At 39.0% G+C, this 18,237-nt stretch overlaps 1 long non-coding RNA gene across 1 annotated transcript; it reads right to left on the reverse strand.

The window, feature by feature from the left end:
- Positions 1-977: 977 nt before the first annotated feature.
- LOC137164068 (uncharacterized) lies at positions 978-18,027 on the reverse strand. The gene is made up of 3 exons (XR_010922916.1): positions 18,002-18,027; positions 1,878-2,023; positions 978-1,071 (listed from the first exon to the last, which is right to left on the reverse strand). It is a non-coding gene; the product is annotated as an uncharacterized lncRNA (long non-coding RNA).
- Positions 18,028-18,237: the final 210 nt, after the last annotated feature.

An 18,237-nucleotide genomic window follows, 5' to 3' on the forward strand; every position in this document is an offset into this window, starting at 1 on the left:
GCACTGGTGTGTAGACTCAGCATAAGTATTTTCATCTACCCTGCTCCAAGCCATTTGTGACAATACCGCATCAGCCACTCATGGCTCTTTATGAAGATGGAGATAGATAGGGACTGTGACTCATACAACATGGAGTAATAATGCTAGAGACTGTTAGACTGTTAAATTGTAAAGTTTAAATAACTTTCTGTCATTTCCCTTCCTCGTCCCAATAAAGGTTTTCTGTCTAAAGCCTGTTGATCGCTGTGCTTGTGAGTGGGGAATAAATTGCCTATCAATGGTGCCCAGAGTGATATATATGTATATTGGGTCCCAGGTTACTGGGTGGGGGGGCTTGAGTTAAACTTATTTAAGTGTTAGAAAAAAAAACCCTAGAAAATGGGGACCCAGTCCTTGATTGTTGCCAATGTCACTGGCAGAAGGGTTACACCTGCATCACTTCTTTTCTTAGCTAGCCCAATCCATCTTCATTATAAAGATTGTAACTTTTTAAAGTGAGATGAGAAAATAAAATGTCAGTCAATAAAGAATATTTAGCGTATTATAAATCATTTAGGTAATATGCACCATTAATGACTGGGAAAAAGATTGTGTGTAAAATGATTTATTTTATTCCCTGTAGACAGCTTAAATACCAGACATCATGCAAAATTAAAGCAGAAATTGTCAGCAGATAATCATAATTTACTGTGAACTATAAGGTTACTTATATATTTTCTCCTTATCTTTTTGTTTTTAGCATACAGTCTTATTTATTTTAAGGGTCCATAATTGGAACGATTCACAACCTACATCCCACGTTTAGCTTCAGTCCATTTCTTCCTACTAGACAAGGGAAGGAAAAATATATTTATCAAGGAAAAAGCTAAGTCAGTCAAACTAAAACAGTCCATTTTTTAAGACAGCCAAATACCATGCAGTCATAATTCTGTTCACTTTTTTTATTAGCAGCATTCTAGTGTCATGTTAACCACACTTCCACTATAAATCTGTATTTTCAGGGGTTCATGACATGCTCAAAAATAATTCTCCTCTGACTGAAGTCTGGGGCTCTTGGTCTCTGCCTGGAAGCTGAGATATAAAAAAGAAATAGACAATTTGGGAATACATTGTGACATCAGTTTTTAATGCAGAAATCTTTTATGCCCCAATTCTGTAATAAAGCCTGTGGTTGGCAGATCCCAGTGTCCATGAGAAATAATGGAGCTGCCCACAGACAAATGCCCATACAGAGCAGATTGTAAGACTGGGGCCTTAGAAAGTATTAACAGAAGTCATTGAAGCTGCATTTTTTAATCAGATATTTAAATAATCGTTACTATTTTATTTTCCCTTTCATTCTATTAAGCATGCCTGATTCACCATTGTGTTAGTCCAGTTATATAGCAGTGTAACACCATTGGCAAGCCATGAATCATACTCTATACTTCTATTCATGTATACATTCACAGATCTGCTTTTTAATTTTTGACCTCCTCTAATCACACACATCTGCAAAGGGGCAGGAATTAACATGGCATAAGAAGAAAAATGTGGAATTGGTCACTCCAGCTGGACAGAGTACACAGAAAAAAACATTTGTGTAATCCTAAAGCATGTTGTACTGAATTTTTACCTGTGTGAATTCTATTTATCAAGCATTGCATATAATTTCTAAGAAAGCATTTTCCATTTGCAGGTTTACTTTCCAAACATGTCTTTAAGATCCCTTTGAGAAACAAACTCTGAGGAAGTTTGTCTTTTCCTTGCACTGCTAAGGAGATGTTTTTAATTAAAACTGGACAAAGTCATACAAAATATACCATAAGGAGGAAACTTGCATTGCCAGAGGTATGAATTACGTGACCCAAATGATCTCTTCCATCTCTAATACTTACGGTTGGTATTTAAGTTGTGATATTTAAAGTGGGCTGCTTGTTTATTTAGTGATTCCTATTCATGAATCCAGCTGAGAATAGCATTTATTTCACACTCACTTCATCTCTTCCACCTTAAATACGTCAAGAAACCCAGCAATCTTTTGCTAGAAAAACATTTAATAAAATATGAACAAAAGTGAGACGTGATGTTCATACTTGTCAGATATGACCATTCTTAGGCATTTCTGATAAATTGAGCGCTTGGGGGACAAATACACTGTAGATCAATAAATTCTGATACTGATGCAGAAGATATAATCAGCTTTGGTTGTAGTGTTAATATCCTGAATGATACAGTTCTTTTGTTTTCCTGGGAAAGCTGAGATAAGAAGCTAATAGACTAGGTACCATCACAATTAATGGACTGCAAATGGATACATTGTTGCTAAGCAAATGGGGCTAGTATAACATCCTGGGAGGTTTGCTCTGTCCCAGTTCTGCTATGTACCCTTTCACACTTTGCTGCATGATGACTGGCCCTTTGGGCATTGCTTGCTGAATAAAGTGAATCATCAAGGAAGTGATAACTTCTTAACAAACTTTGCATTTTAAGAAAATGCTAAGCCCTGAGTAGACTAGCCACTGAAAGGCATTTGTTGTTGTTGCTTTTACTCCCCAAACCCTTCTTTCCAAACTCAAAAGAAGGCAGGCTTTTTTCCCCCCCTTTTATTTTTTTAATTGGTACATCTGAGATTTCTGGAGAAGAAAAAAATATATATAATAAATAAAAATTGGAACTGCTTAATCCCACCCTGTAAACAAAAATCTAGTTTTAACAGGTTAGCAAAAGTATTATTGTGCAGAATTTCTGATGCACGTTTTATTATTGAGTAGCTTGACAACAATATCGATTCACAAGGGCAAGAAGTTATCCTGGATGCTATCCCAAGGAAATCAAAATATTAAAAAGGACTTAAAATATCAAACTTTAGCCTAATCGTGTGTGTGCATGCACACACATGCACATGCATTATTTGGAAAAGCATCAGCCTGCATTCTGAACAGGAAATACAAACAGAGAAGGGACTTGTACTACCAGTTCACTCAATAAGATAAATACAGACACTCCTAGTGGCAAGGACATGAATCTTTGTCAGAGATAATTACCTCAAAGTTCTATATATAATTATAAACCCAAATACTATGTTAAAACAAGATTATTAAGGTTGCAAAATCAAGCATCCAACAGTTAGGAAATGCAAGAAATAAGGTTGTCTGTGCAACCTTAATTCAGCCCCCTTGTGCATATGCCTTTTGATATAGTCTTTGATCACATCAAATAATATTTTTTCCCTTTTGACATGCTGAACCCCATGTGCACCCTTAGAGTGTGATTTCTGTATCATTCATGTTCATCCTTATAATATAACTGTGTGTTGTTTAATGCAAAGTGTGTCATGTATGGTGCTTTTGGAATGCTCATGAATACTGAACATTACTGTTATGATAGTGTGCTTCTTGCAATATCACATGCGTGGTTATGAAGCTCTGCTATGTAACATTCCCAAATGTGTGTCTCACATTGCTTGAATAGATCCAGACAAAGCAGAGTGAGAGTTCACGCCTTGCTGAGGCATGCATACAGAATGGATTGGCCTAAGCATCTGTTAAGGTGATGCTCATTTGATTCAAGTGGAGGAAGCCATCCTGGACATTGCCAGTCATCTGACACCAGGGGGTGGCAAGGGGAATCTGTTACAAGAAGAGGCATTTTGGTCTCTGGCGCTCTCTCTTGCATTCCCTCTACAAGACAACATCAAGCAACTGAAAGAAGGTCCACAGGGGGAGGGCCTGGCTGAAGGAGTCAGCTCAGTCAGCCTGCGGTAAGATAACATCAAAGACTATAAGACTACTGAAGTGTTAAATTTAGTTTAGAATGCGATTTGCTTTATTTTCTTCATGATCAAATCTGACATATTATTCTGGTGTATAATCACTTAAAATCTTTCTGTACTTAATAAATGTATTTGTTTGTTTTATCTAAAGCAGTGCATGTGGTTTGAGTGTGTGGAGAGATCTCATTTAGAGTGACAGAGTTGGTGCATATCAATTTCTTTGATAAATCAACTAATCAATTAGCTTGCAGAATCCAGTGGATAGCACTGAACTCTGTAGGATGGCAGTTCCGAGGGTTGCATCTGGGACTGGGGATATTTTCTGGGGGTCACCCCATTGCATAATCCCATGAGTGGCTGGCCAGAAGTACTCACTCACTAAGGTGAGAGACGCTGGCTTGCAGGAAGCTGGGCATGAACTAACCCAGGAGTGGGGTGTTCACACAGCAGAGCAAGTGCTAGTCAAGCTCTAGTTGTGATGGATTGGGGGGACAGAGCAATATACAAGTCCAGATTGCAGAGGGGAATGTCACACCCCTTAGAACCCCTGCCTCATTCAGTGCACAGGATGAACAATACTCCTTTAATGAGCAGCTGTTCAATATTTTGTTTCCCCCTCATTGTTCAACATTTCTCTGCTCTGAATACAGAATTATTCATTTCCTTATGAGCTTTTCTAGGGTGCTCATCGCTACAGTATACAAGTGCATCACAAACAATTTATCTTCACAACACCTCTCAGGTGAGGAGGAAGTTTTATCCCCATTTTACAGATGGGGAACTGAAGCACAGAGAAATTGAGGTCAAAAGTATTAACTAATTGCAGGTGCCCAGTCTGAGCCACCTAGGACCTAATTTTTCAGAACACTTAGCATTTTATAGCAGTTTGTATGTTCCAAAAAGCTCTTTTTTACTTCAGGTGCAGCTGTGAGTGCTCAACACTTCTGCAGGAGTTGGGCACTCAGAAAATGAGGAACACACAATTAGTGACCAACTCTGAATAATTGAGTATAAGTGACTTACACCGCATAGAAACTGTGTAGCAGAGACAGCAGTAGAATACAATATTCCATGGCAGCGATCTTCCTGCAGTATTCTGTCTCATTTCACTACATGCCTTCCTCCTTCTGCAACAAATGGGACAGAAGTCCTACAGATGATAGTCTGCAGTATACTGTCCTGATTCATATCCACTGTCCATCCCTCAGATTCATCGTCTCAATCTATTTCCTCACTGCCCCTGGAAATTTGCCTCACGTTCCCTCTGCTTCGGAATTAAGCAGCTTGCTACTCCACTCTGCCTGGGCTCTAAATGCCCAGCAGTGGGATGGCATTTAAAGCACGGGAGTGACAGGCTCCCTGCTTTCAGTTCTGGTACCCTGACTCTACTTGCAGAAGCCTAGAGCAGCAACTGCAAATATCCACACTATGAGAGAGTGAGTATACCTGGCGAATGGCTAATCCCCAGATCCAGTTCCCATTATACCCCCTCTAGGCCCCAATCCCTGTTTCAGGTAGTGGATGCTGGGTAATAACATGAGAGGACTCCATGTTTCTAAAACTCACTTGGTTGTTTATTAAGAGAACTATTTCCAGATACTGCAATTGCAGCTGGCATTCCAGTTATGTGCACACAGACTGGCTTCCTGGTGCCTCCTCCAAACTCTTCCTTCCTGCAACCTGTGTTCCACCCTCCAAGTTGCTTGCTATATTCCCTGCCAAGTTCCCATTAAGTCTTTTGTTTACACCAGTGGAAGGGATAACAGGTTTAACTCATTTTTATTCTAGGGACCTTGTCATCCCAAATTTAGGGTTTGAAAAATTTTAAAAGCTTGTAAAGGGAATTCTTACTGAAAATGTTTTTTCCTGGGAGGGAATTATTCATTCCCCTAGATTGCTGGAAACCTAAACACAACAACGCTGTGCGTCTACAGGAAAACCAGAAAACAAAACTGACTTAATTTTCTAGTACCATCTCACTGGCCGAGGAGAGTAAAATATAAAAAGTAATAAACAGTTAAATGTAAATTTGATTTTTAAAATCCTTGGAGATTTACTAATGTAAGGTGTTTGTAAAATAGGAAAGCTTCTTTATCATCTTGATAGAAAGTGTCCTTTTGAAAGGTGTAAACATTAGGTGTGACATTAGAGGTGGTCAGAAACTGAACTCTGTCTAATGAAATTCCAATATTTCAATATTTGTTTTCTTCACAAATTGGGACAAAATGTAGTAATATTGAAAATCTTTCATGGAGCAAAAGGTTCTGCGAAATTTTGATTTGGAAATGTTGAAAAATTTTCATTTTGATGGAAAATGTAGAAAGAAAAAAGTTTCAGTATTCACAAATTGTAAGTTTGTGTTTTGGCTTGCTGAACAGACAAAAAAGTTTCCTCATGGCAGCACCATTTTTCCTTGTTTACACTGAGTCAGTACAGATGCACAGTAAATCACTAGTGAATGCTAATGAGCATATTGCACATATTTGTCCCGGTTTTAATTTAGGCAATATTCCCACGAGAAATTGCCTAATTAGAGCATCCATTAAAAGTCCATAATGCTAATTCAATGGGAAAATTCCAGTTGAACTTGATTAGATTATTCATATTAATTTTACCATCTTTTAACGAATTATTAACTCTTACTTAAAGGCATTTTGTACCAATTACATGCAGGGTCACTGCTTGACATGCAGAATGGGTACATTGTACCTACAGTGGTTAATCTGTAGAGAGATGTTGGAATTTAAAACATTGGTATATGTTATTTAATCTTTTGTGAACTCTGACATAATGACATTAAGGAAGATGAATTACAACACAATTACCAGCATTTCTTAGCAAAAGCAAGTTTTTCTGAATAGTTGAAAGTTAGCCTATATATATACAGTCAGAAATCTATTTGACATAATATCATACATAGGTATGTATACTGTATATATGGTACATAAAATCAATGAATTACCATTAATACTCTGAAATGTGACTGTGTAAAATGGCACCTTACGTTCTTACTCTGTTCCCTATGTGTATTCAAAGCCATATCTGCTTACTTTACAGTAATTTTTACTCCTCATAGAACTACAGAACCCATATAATTCTGGAAGAGTGAATTGGAATCTGATCTGGTTTATGCATCATTCTCTGAATTGTTAAGAACGTTAAAACTGTAGACATTTTATTGTTGGTGTTGTGCAGTCCAGGAAGAATCTAGCATGGCTTTCAGATTCAATTCTAAGTTACTATAGTCCATATTTACAAAAAAAATCTTTTAAATCTATAAAGTGAGCAGATTTGATCTAGAACTCCACAACGTGGGATTTTTTTTCCTATTTGAAGGGTCACTTTTCAGAATGAATCACATTTTAAGTTTAAAATGAGAATATGAATTAGACTCATAAAAGGAAAGAAATTCAGAGTAAATATCAGGGGTGAAATTCTGGCCTCACGGACTTCAACAAGGCCACAATTTCACATGATATTTTCAAAATAGGGATACACTTCATCTCTTGGGCCAATGCAAATAATTCTCATTATCTTCAGAGGGAGCCACCTAGATATAGCTAAGATCACAACTTAGCCCTAAGCATAACATGTTTAGATTGAGGGAATTAATTCATTATCCTTGTTTTGTGAAGCTCACAATAAGAATATTAGGTTATATTAAGAATCACCTTCATTTATTAGCAGCATGTAATTATAATCTCGTTAGCGTAATCCCGTATATTTGTAATATATTTTGCAATCTAAATAATGTTCCAAGGTACAATTATTATTACAACTTCAGCCCCTTATTTTATTTAATTTTCCTTTTAATTTGTTTCCTTATTTCTTAATATTTCTTCCATTTCTATTGGGTGAATTCGGACTCTTTATTCTCAGCATCTAAAATCTCAGTCCTGTCTGTCTTTGTGCAGTAAACCCCATGTGATGGAAAATTTGCACAGGGACTGCAGGATCTGACCCTTAGATGCTTGTTTTGGAGACAGTTGTACTGTCATATACAGAATTTATATATTTCTGAAAATATAATAAATCAAAAAAGGGAGGCTTCCTGTCTTCATCTGTGAATACCTAAGATTTGGCATATAGCACTTTTCTAAACACTCATTCTATGAAACTGATCTACTGTAAAATAACCACTAGAACAAGAAAGGTAATGTATTCATCTTGAAAAAATTATTTAGTGCACTAAATTCAGCATGAAAATCAAGATTTAGGGATCACCTACTGCTACTGAAATATCTGAGGAAATCACCCCAATTTACACCAGATTGCAGAAAACAGGAGATTTCATATTTTCTTGGGAGCTGAGTCAGGCCATGTGAAGTCAATTGTTGCTATGGCAACATAAGAATCAGGAAGAAGATAAGTCTGAATATAGAGGATTAATTTACCTAAGATCATTCATTTGCTCTTTGATATGAGGCATATGTTTACTTAGAAGGACTAAATGAGCACATTCTAATTACCGTGCATCACTTTTAGTAATATTGATAAAACATAGCGCAGACAGTTGTTGCTAAAATAAATACATACAGTGCACATTATTCTTGCACTTAGGTTGGTTTATATTTTATTTATGTTGCTTTCTGATTAAAGGAACATTGGTCAATAACACATTTTTATGTATTTTCTCTCTCTCTTTGTCTCACACGAAAACACACACACTTAGATACATATGTTAGGAATATAAATATTTGCCTGGGCACACTGCAATAACCCAATTACTGGGCAGTAGTTTAGAAGCTTAAACCTGGCTGTTAACCAAACAAAGTTCAGGTGTGAAACATCCTTATTTTCAAGCATTATACTTCAAGTGCAAATACCATTGCCACTGACAGCCATTAAAAACAAAAATATTCTAAATGGGGAGCAAGAAAAAGTATCTTTAATTTTTCATGTAGAAGGTAAAATGTGCCAAGCCTGAGTCAATGGGATCAGCACAGGAAGCTTCCACAAAGGATGGACAGAAGGTTAGCATTACCACCCAATTTGCAGAGTAATATTACAGCCCCTCCGCACTGCTACAAGGTATTCCTTACAGGGCTCCATCACACGATATCTCCACCTATATATCTAATGGGACAGCCAACAGCCAGGTAGATTACTGTAGGCTGGTGTCCCAGTGCATCAGCACCCTGCTTTGGTCAGTCAGGGCATTGCACAGAGTCTGCTCGGACTGGCAAGGCAGTCAGTTTACGGTTCTGGTTTGAGTCTCTATAGTCCTGTTTTGGAGGCAGGGATGTTAATTTCTGTCCTCCTGAGGTGTAAAGACTTCCCCTTATGTTGAGCAGGTGTCATCTGAGCCTTGTCCTCAAGGGGCCTGGAACCCTCTTTGGCTCTCAAGTCACTGTTAAGGGGCAGATAGGAGAACCCAGGCTCACCCACTCGACTGGGTTCCAGTTCAGGGCCTTAACTCAGGCAGGCAGAATCAGTCCTTTGTCATGCTATACCCTGAACTCCTTCCTACCTTCCTTGGTTCTGTATGCTTCTTCAGCCTGTGGCTCTGGTCATCCTTTCTGTGGGTTGTTGTCACTCTGGGCAGATTCTTACCAGCTTGTTGGCAGATTGCTCCTCTGGCAGCTGCCCCACCCCGCCCTTTCTCTGCTCTTTTATTCTTCCAGCTGCTTTGAGGCTGCCAATTAGCAGTGGCCAGCAGTTCCCGCATTAACTCTGGTTGCCAAACCCACATGGTGTCTATACACCCCATGAAATGTATCACAAGAAGAAGGCCATTGATATTGTTATATGAGTGCTCTTCAAGAGAGACTCCTGTACATAGAAAGATAGTGTACCGCTACACGGTACTCAAGAACATTCAGCACTGTTTATAGGTTCTCTATGGCCAGTAACAGTTGTTGGGATGTACATAGGGTTACCAACAGTCCCTTATTGCAAGGGACATCCCTTATTTTTCCATCTCTGTAGAACAAGATCAGGAGTTGCTGTGTGCTGCAAAAAGCAACAAGAAATACCCCTGGTGAATGTAGGTAAGTACTGTTTATTATTATCAATAATAATAACAACGTCAAGGGTGGGGCTGCTAGGAAAATAGTCCCTTATTTTTTAAATACAATGTTGGCAATCCTAGCAAATAGTTTCCAAGGTGCACCTCTTCAGCTGGAACTATTAACTTAGTGTCTGAACTAAAAGAGCTTTTACTATTTTAACTCTTCCTTGTGGTGGACCAGGGACAGTAGGTCACTGTAGTAATGGCTGTGAGAAATATTCCATGATGCATTTGCACAGGGATTAATTGTGAAAACTGGAGCTTCTTTAAGGCCTCCTAGTCAAACTTTGAAATGGCTCTGAAGCTGGATAATGAAAGCCTGGCAAGCAGAGTAGCCACACTGAATGCGTAAATGGGTAAAAACTACTTTCTAATTTGTCACCGCTTACAGAGAGCACATATATGCTAGAATAATACTTTGTGCCTATAATACAGTGGTGCATTTTCAATACATCTGATCAAAACAAAACAAACTACAGCGCAACATGCAGCCAGGCTGTGCCAGTTAGCATCATCTTGCAAACTGTTTTAGGTGAATGTATTAGAGATTGTACAGATTTAGTCATGCCATTTGTATCTACTGCAGCAGCGAATGAGAAAGACAACAGCTACAAATATTGAAAGTATTAGAAATAATGGAAAACATGCAAACATATACATACCCAAGATGCAAAATGAAACATAGCAGTGGTCTGCAAAACAGCAAGTAATGTATGTATTGGGGGAGAAAAGATGAAACAGGAAAGTGTCCAGCATATGGAGCCACACATGCTTATTGCAAGAAAAGAAACCCTATTCCAAAAGGATTCAAACAACAACAGACAGTCCTATAAACAAACAGTCCTATAAAATACACTCAATAGGGAATGTCAATTATACCTCCTCAGATCAATGTTCACTACTGCCCACCAGGCTGGGCTGTGAAAAGCAAAAGAAAAAAGTGGTTTGCACAACTACAACTTCTGGCATCATCAAGGCACCCATCTCTAGAAATGCTACAGCAGCTCAGCTGCAGCTGCACCACGGTAGTTTTCAGTTACTACTGTGAAAGAAGAGTTTCTTCCATTACGGTAGAAAATCTACCTCTCCAAGGGGCAGTAGCTAGGCTGATGGAAGAATTCTTCCATTGCTCTAGTGCTGTCTACATTGGGGCTTAGGTCAGTTTAACTATGTCTCTCAGGCAGGTGAATTTTTCATACCCCTGAGCCATGTAGTTAAGTCAACCTAAGTTTTAGGTGTAGTCCAGGCCTTAGACATCCAAATGCTCTATGAGCAACATAATGAACTTTAACAATTACCTCAAAATTGTATAAGGTAATTCCTTCAAACTGCAGGAAACCAACTCCAGACTGAAATTGTACAATGGCCATTAGTGTGCCCTTTGGGACAGGGTATAATGACATGTGCGCACCACAAATTAGACTTTGAAATAAAATGACTTCCACAAATCGGGGATTTTGCAAGTGGTGGATGATGTAATGATCTGCAGTGCAATACAGTTCCAGCCATCTCTCTCTACCAAAGGAACAAATAATCAATACGGGAATGTTTTAAAGGGCCATGGATACCTTCCTGGAGAATGGAATTCAACCCGGAGGTTCAACCACTGTATGGCAGCTCTTTCAAAAACAATAATATGCAAACAGACAAACTGCATGTCTTATATCTCAATAAAGTTCTAAAAATACCCCCATTATCCTTTAACAATGAAAGGAAGAAATTCTGCTAAGACTCACAGAGTTAAATGCCTCGCCAGTTTCAGATACCAAAGATTGTTTCTGTCAGATAAATCTTGATGAAGATAGCAACTATTTGATGACCTTCTAGACTCCTTTTGGTATATATAGATATTTATGAATGACATGAGTGACAGAAGAGTATCAGAGATGTTAACATGAAGTGCTAGAGGAACTCGAAGGGGTGAATATAATTGCAAAAACATTTTAGTCTTTGACTGCTAGAGCTGCTGGTGTTTTGGTATATTGTTTCTTGCTGCAGATGGGTCAGAATTTATCTAACCTTCATAAAATGGACAAGGTGTCCATAAGTTATATACTATGCACAAGATACTATCAGTGCCATGGTCATCTTGTAGGATAAACTGTAAATAGTATATAAAAGCATGGCGGCCCTTATTTTTTACTGTCTGAAATATTGCCCAGTTGAGTCATGCTGACATGGATTAACTGGAGCAGTGGTGAAATGATATAATCTGATAATCATCTGTGGTGATGCTAATGCAGTTTTCCCACAGCTAATGAATTATTTTTCTGTGAATTATTTCAACTCATCGGAAGATTTTTCTCTGATTCTCCCACAAACAGAATTTCTGAGGTGGGTCAAAACTACCACTGGTTGGGAAATGGTATTTTTGCATTGAAAATTTGAGGGAGGAAAGACGATTTTCATTAAAAATTTCCATTATAAATTTTGTTTTCATTTTAAAAATTGATGAAAACCCAAAATTTTCCACAAAAAGCAGACACTTTCCCAGAAAAATTTAATTTAGTTAAAAACCCATTTTCCATTAAACATCTTTGATGGAAAATTTTTCAACCATCTCTAGTCATAATAAATTAGTCCTGCTGCAATCAATCTTTCTGAACTGTTTGGTGGGAATAGTATTAAAAGCCAGCCACAATCCAGAGAGGATCTAAGTGATGTTCTTATTCTAAGTTTTACAGATGGATGATTCACGGCTTATATGATTGTCATGACCTACCATTTCATGCACTAGTTTGGATCAGGCTACAGAAAATCCTTGTTGCTCTGTCATGTTTCATGGTTTTATGCATGGACTAGGATACAAATAGGAATGGAAAAATTGGTTTAGTTAAAATAACCCCAATACCCAAACCTTTCATTCCATGAACTGAACTTTTTTTCTTTTTTTTTTTTTTTTGGGGGGGGGGGGGAGGGTTGGGGGGAGGTGGGGGGAGGTGAGAAGAAGGGAGGGAAAGCTCTATAAAAGTTTAGATTATAGATATCTCTCACAAGGGAGATATGAGGACACCCAAACGCCATCCCATTGTACTCTCTCATGTCCTAATTGTGTTGGCAGGTTACTTCTAGGGAAGTAGGAGAGCCAGCTTATTTTACACCTCCAGTACTAAGATCTCTTCAGGACAATAAGCCAACCCACTCCCACACTCTATGGTCAGGTCACTCTGGAAGAGGCATTTCAACCTCACTGCTCCAATCAAATCTCATATAATGAGATCTAGTATACTATACTAGATCATTATACTAGATAATGAAATCTAATATAATGAGACCTTGCAGTCCCTGTACATCAGCAGCCCCTTCTAATCTGACACTTTAAAATGTAATAGTTAGTCTGAAGTTTAAAACAGGGATGAAAGATTTTCCCCGGACATCAGTCAAATCTCATTCTTTCTGGTTTTATTCTCATCACCGAGTTTCAGATTTTGGAGTCAGAGCATTTTCACACACTACAGGGCCTGAGAGATGAAATTTTAGTAAGATACTGTATACAGTACTGCTTGACGTAGCAGAGATTACTTAGCTTGTGAGGGAAGCAAAGACAGCTGCATTATTGATGTAGTTAGGCAATATGTTAGGCTGTGATGTGGAAAAAATAAACATTGTATGTGCATATTGTGCCCTGGCAACTTGCAAAAAGCACAACAAATATTATATTTATTCTTTTTTTTTTTTTTTTTTTTTTTTTTTTATTAAAGGGAGTTGTGACTTTGTCACTGAAGCTTATAAAATTAAAGGGGGAAGAAAAGGAAATGATGTGTGTCCAATGTGCCAGCCAGAACTTCTGAAAAACAACAACACAGAAAATGATTATACTTCTTCAGTACACCATATAAAAATTATGCAATTTAGACCAAGGTTCCAAGCAATTCAATCATATTTTGCATCTTTCACTTAAAAAGAAAATAATTCAAATCACCAAGAAGCTAAAAGCTTAAAGAACCCCTCAACATTATAATATATGGCCCATAGACTTGTAACAAATTTCCAGTTTTTTTGTTCCTCCCTCATAAGACAAATAGCTGAATAAATATCTTCCATATAACATTACACAGGATCTGAGGCATATCATGTAAATGTTAGTAGCCTATTGACTAAAATGTCATTTCCACAACAACTTTCCTTCCAAGTGTGAAGGATGACGAGACATTAACTGCAATAGTATAGTACTTTTTCACTAATAATTTAAGACTAATGGTTCCTAAATGTAGAAGAAGAAATATTATTATTCTTAAAGGAAAGAGATCTTCCATTAAACAATAAAACCAAACTAAAAATCCTTACAATCCTGAACAGGAGCTGCAGGCGCTAAGCATCTCTGAAAAAAACAGGCCGTCTTTATTTGGGTATTTCTATATGGATTTAGGAGTATAAATTTAGGCCTGGTCTACACTGGTGACTTAATTCGAATTAAAGTCCCTAAATTCGAATTAATTACTCCTGTGTCTACACTTGCGCATTGTTACTTCGAATTAAGGACCTTTAAAATCGAATTAATAAAACCACCTCTGCAAGTGGATTAGCACTTGAAGCGCATCAGTTAATTCACATTAGTGTGAGTGTGAACGCAATGGGACTTAATTCTAATTAATTGACCTCCAGACTGTATCCCATGATGCCCCATTTCAGTACCCTCCCCCAAAGCAGCCCCGGGAAGATTTAAATCTTCATTTCCTGCGGTGAATGGGTTTAAAATCCAAGCTGCGATCACTCCCCCTCCCCCCCCCCCCCACACACACACCACAAGCCCTTTGCAGTTTGTCCCTTTAAGGGTTTGAAAATTTCATCCCCTGTTCCCCACATGGTGAATGCGTTTTAACTGCCCAGCAAGCCTTTTGCAGTTTGTCCCTTTGAAAGTTTAGCCCTTTAAAGTTTGTCCCTTTGAAAGATTTCACCACCCACCCCCTCCCTGCGGGGTGAATGCCTTTTAAATGCCAGCAGTGAGAGGAAATTCTTTGCTACATTGTTTCAGTGGCCAATCATGAATTGACACTTTCTTGAGAGTTTATTCACAGTGCTACATGTGGATACATTATATCATGCTTTCCATCAGTGAAATGGAAACATTTGTATCTCTGTATTAATATACTACCTGACTCCGTTGTTATTTATCTTACATTCTACAGACACCTGTAGAATCAAAATCAAAGGCAAGCAATATACAGGGGGTGGTAGGGGGAGCATAAAAGGCAAACAGCATACAGTTCTAAAGTAATCCAGGATAAGATGCGATATATTTGTCATGGTCAAAATGAGAGCATAGTTCAGCTGGCTCCATGTGCCCGCAGCAATGGCGATCGGGGGAGTAAAAAAACAGCATGAAAATCCTTTTCCTGCTTGTTTGGGGGTGGGGGAAGAGGGTGGGGGAAGCAGTGCTGCATCTTGGGATGATGACACTCGACACAACAGCCTCTATGGTTAGTCGCACTGTGGGATAGCTTCCCACATTGCACTGCTTTCTAATTTGAATTAAGGCTGGCCAGTGTGGACAAAAGAAACCAGCACAAACACTGTAGTGTGGACTGTCTGCAGTGCTTTCTATAAATCGCTTTCTGTAATTCAAATTAAGCTAATTCGAATTAGTGCTGCAATGTAGACATAGCCTTAGGGATTTAATTTCGAAGATGTTCACTTATGTGACTTATGTAATGAATAAATAACAAATAATAATTGTTGGCAGAGTTGGGAATAGAAACCAGAAGAAGAGCTGTGTGATTGGCAGCTATTTAGGGTTCTGTGGGTTATGATGTGCTTTTTGATTGTTTCAGCTCATGTAAATTTCCTTCCTTTCAGCTCAACCCCACAGCCCAGATAAAATTGCAATGTTTTGCAGGTTCAAGCTATTCATGCCAGTTAAGAATCACATGCTTACAATACAAAATCATAAATCCTGTAAGAGACACTGGGAGACTGTTTCAAACTTAGGCCAGTTTTGCCCCAGAGGTTCAAAAAATTACACCATTATGAACATGTGACACAGTTCTATTCAGTAATCATTGAATGCAGTCTTGCCTGTTCCAAATAATATTCTATATTCACATACAGTGGCTTTAAAAAGTATTCATGGTTATACAATACATTCAGCATCATTGAAATGCAGACAGCCCTAGGGTAGAAGCAGCAGATAAATGGCACACTGCATAAGAGTTGTGAAAAGGAGGGGCTTTGACTGAGAGCAATAAGACAGAACTTTACATTTAGACAAATACTGTCTTTAATGCCCACTAAGGCGATGCCTATGCTACCACTTACGTCGGTATAACTTATATCACACAGGGCTGTGAATAGGCCACTCCACTGAGCAACATAAGCTACATTGCCCTAAGTGCCGGTGTGAACAGCGCTACGGTCAGTGGTGTGGACAGAAGCTCTCCCACCAACATAGCTACCCCCGACCATTGGGGGTGGATTAATTAAGTCAATAGGAGAGCTCTCTCCCGTCAGCTTAGAGCGGCTACACTGGAGAGCTTATAGCAACTGCTAGTACAGCCATAGCCTTAGAGCAAACAGGACCTTGTTTTTATGGTTTTGTCCAAAAGGCCCAGACAGAGTAGACTGAATGCTATTGAATTTATCAGAGGATGAAGGTCTAAGGTACAGAGACCGCTGCTTCTCACGCTGACCAATATTGTCTCATTACTTCCTCCGCCATTCATTTATAACTGTCTGTTGTCTTGTCTCATGGTTAGACTGTAAGCTCCCTGGGGCAGGGGCTGTCTTTGTGTTCTGTGTTTGTATAACACTGTGATGGGGTGTACAAACCCCACACTGGAGAACAACGGTTTCAGGAGCAGCTCTGGGCCCAGGCAGCCTGCCCAGCCACTTCTGCAAAGCCTGCACAAGCTGAAGGCAGAGCTTAAAAGGGGGAGCTGAGCAGTTCAGAAGGGGGCAAGCAGTGGAAGGGGACAGATCTCTGCTCTGAGCTCTGGGGAAATAATAACCTGGGAGCTCTTGTTGCCTGAGACCTGACCACACTGACTGGAACAAACCTGCAAAGGAGAGACTGATGACAGTTTGGGAAGGTCAGAAACTTTATTTTCAGTTCAGGTTTTAGTTCAGTTTCAGGGAATTTAGGGATGAAGTGATCCAGGGAGGCATCTATTTAGCAACCTAAGTGCAGAATGTAGCTGCCTAACACTGGGCTCTGGATCAGAGCCTAGTGGAGAACTTGAGCCTGGGCTCCCCTAGCAACCACTGAGGGTGGGACAACAATAGGGTTGTGGGGTAGCCCTACCCCACAGTGGGGAAGCCAGCTGGGGAAGGCCCTGAATACACAAGGGTCGAGACCCTTTCAGGAGAAAGTCCTGAAGCCCAAGTCCAGACCTCAAGTCTCAGGGGAAAGTTCTGAAGCCTTGTGGGCACCAAAATACTTCTCCTTTACTGGACTTTTCTTTTGTGTATCCCAAAATGGATGGACTAGGACATGTGACGTGGCAGGAGGGTTGAGCCACACAAAAAAAAAGGGACAGACCACACAGGATGGAGTTGCAAAGAAAGGGGGCCATCAGTTACCGTTCCACCTTACCACTAGGTGGCATTGATGGTGAGGGTCACCTTTCACAGTTACTTAGCACAATGGGTTCCTGGACCATGACTAGTGCTGCTTGATGCTATGGTAATACAAATAATACATAATGAGTTGGGCACTGGTGAAATAGGAGGAATAAACATTTTTTACAGGCTTATTGAAAAGCAACATGTTTTAAATCCTTGCCTCAACATTTCTGCAATAAACAAAAAATCCCAAAAATCAGCATGATTTTTCAGCTGGAAAAGAAAAAAAATAATTTTTCACTAGGAAAAGTTGTGTTCTTTGCTGATAAACTGGCAAATACGCCCTGGAGACGAATTCACAAAAATGCAGTTTGTAAGAGGGCAGAAACTTACCATTTTTGTTAAAAACCAAACAAACAATAATCCACCTTTGTCCACGTGGAGGAATTTTGTCTTGGATCAAAATTACAGTTTTCATACATGAATATAGTACTTGGTGAAAATCAGAGGTTTTGTTCAGCTCTAACAGTGCAGCCTAAATAAGAGGTATAACCTGGGTATATAAAACATATTAGCCTACTCTTTCTACATCTATTGACCTGGGATAATTCTGGTAGCAGCAGATACTGAATACTCATCATCCAAACCACTAGAAAGAAAAGTATTAGGGAAAGACAGACAGGCTAGGTTTTTCCAAAGCAGGTGTGTCTAAAGTTCAGCTCTTAATCTAAATAAATTACCTGATTTTCAAGGGTGCTGAGTAGCTTCCGGTCCCCCACTGTAAATCACACTAGCTTTTCGCCACCAGAGCATTTGTTTTAGCTGTAAGCATACTGCTGCTTGCCTGTAGACTTCAAAGAGAGCTTCTGGGTACTCCTCACTTACAAAAATCAGGCAATTTATTTAGATCTAAAATTCAGTGAGGGCTCCCATACCTAAACTATGGATCACCCTCCAGGGGAGTATGAAGGGTCTT

The sequence above is a fragment of the Emydura macquarii genome, unplaced genomic scaffold (genome assembly GCF_026122565.2).
Source record: "Emydura macquarii macquarii isolate MOO-44397 ecotype Brisbane River unplaced genomic scaffold, CSIRO-AGI_Emac_v2 contig_2676, whole genome shotgun sequence".
Taxonomy (NCBI): Eukaryota; Metazoa; Chordata; order Testudines; family Chelidae; genus Emydura; species Emydura macquarii.